Here is a 1,434-nt window from a genome sequence, read left to right as displayed (position 1 = left end):
TTTCAGCGGCTCCTTCCTCTGAAGTGGGGAGCCAAGTCCTTCTTTGCAGTTGTTCTGAGTCTGGGCGCTCCACTGAAACCTGTTCCCTTTGGGTGGGGGCACCCAAATCAATACGGGTCAGCCTTCTGGTCCGTTGCTTCAGCCTCCTACCCATGCCCTCCCTCTCTCAGAAACTGTCAGTCTCTTCCCGTTGGTGTCCAGCCATCGTCTTCGTTCAACTTACAGTACATTGAGATCACTATGTGATCGGCAGGAAGATGCCCCACGGCACGGACTGGCAGAATGGCTGCAACCAAGGGCTCACCCGTAGTAACAGACGCGAAAGCTGGCGAGACTAGCGATACGTCTTTCTGTTGTACACAGGGCCCCGAGGAAGTGGGACCAGGGAGAAGCTTCTCTGTTCGTCTGTAATTAACATGGTTCACTTCTCCGGAAGCGCCCCCCCCCCTCCAATCCCTTCCCCACGCACACTTCAGTCCCAAACAGGACATTAACAGGTATTAAACTTTTAAGAATTCCGGGACACGGTGACTTTCAATTTCATAATACATCTATCATCAACAAATGAATTTTAAAAAATCATCGTTTTCCCGAAAGACCTCCCTACCATACCTACCCCGTTTCTTTTTGCCCCTTTCCCCCTCCACCCTCTCTGTGAGTGTACTCTCACTCATGATCAATACACCAGGGGCTCTCCTTAAGTAGAACTTTCTCTTTTATGATTTCCATAGCCCACTCAACTCTAAATTTAACTAACATCCTATTCAGATACTTATTCCTGCCAGCATGAGCCAGGAGCCTCTTAAGGATGTAGACTCCCCAGCCCCATCCTACAGCTGCCGAATCAAGTCCTCATTTTAACAGGCCTCCCAAGCTGTCCACGTGGACATCAGCATGAGAAGCAGTCACCGATGCACGGTGATTCAGGGGATGACACTCTATCAAGAGATGCCTTTAAACTTCTACAACCAATCTCCAGGTCTAGGCCTTCTGTATCTTCCTTCCTTCAATTGTTCCTAAGAAGCTCCTGTCTGATGTCATTTTATCTCGGCTTTCACTCCCAGATGTACGGGCACCGGATCTGCTGGGTGCCTGTCTGTGGCTGTCCACTGGCCCCCGATGCCCATAGGAGTCAGCACGGCTCCGAGTCACCTGCTGTCCTTGCTTCCTCTAACCTGCCCCGTCCTGCGCCATCTTCACAATGGTTATGTTGAGCCCATTGTTACAACTGTTGTGTTGTTCGATTTCATCCAGGATCTCTCTCTCTTTCGCTTCCCTACTCCGTTAGCACGCACGATGCCCTGTTCCAGAGTCGGGCCTTTTCTGATAACATGTCCAAATTAAGGGACGCGAAGCTTCATCATTGCTTCTAAGGTTGTACTTCGTCCCAGACTGATCTGTTTGCTCTTTTGGCGGTCCACGGTACTTTCAGAA

General features: G+C 50.1%; 1 protein-coding gene across 1 annotated transcript in view; it reads right to left on the bottom strand.

Annotated features, from left to right (window-relative positions):
- Positions 1–1,434, bottom strand: part of LOC101664306 (zinc finger protein 699) — a 20,488-nt gene that overhangs the window by 15,883 nt on the left and 3,171 nt on the right. The window lies entirely within an intron of this gene.

This window comes from Echinops telfairi, unplaced genomic scaffold (genome assembly GCF_000313985.2).
Source record: "Echinops telfairi isolate 266 unplaced genomic scaffold, ASM31398v2 ScPeMD7_7459;HRSCAF=8497, whole genome shotgun sequence".
Classification (NCBI taxonomy): Eukaryota; Metazoa; Chordata; class Mammalia; order Afrosoricida; family Tenrecidae; genus Echinops; species Echinops telfairi.
Note: the sequence above shows the minus strand (reverse complement) of the source record. Positions and strands in the feature narration are given on the sequence as shown.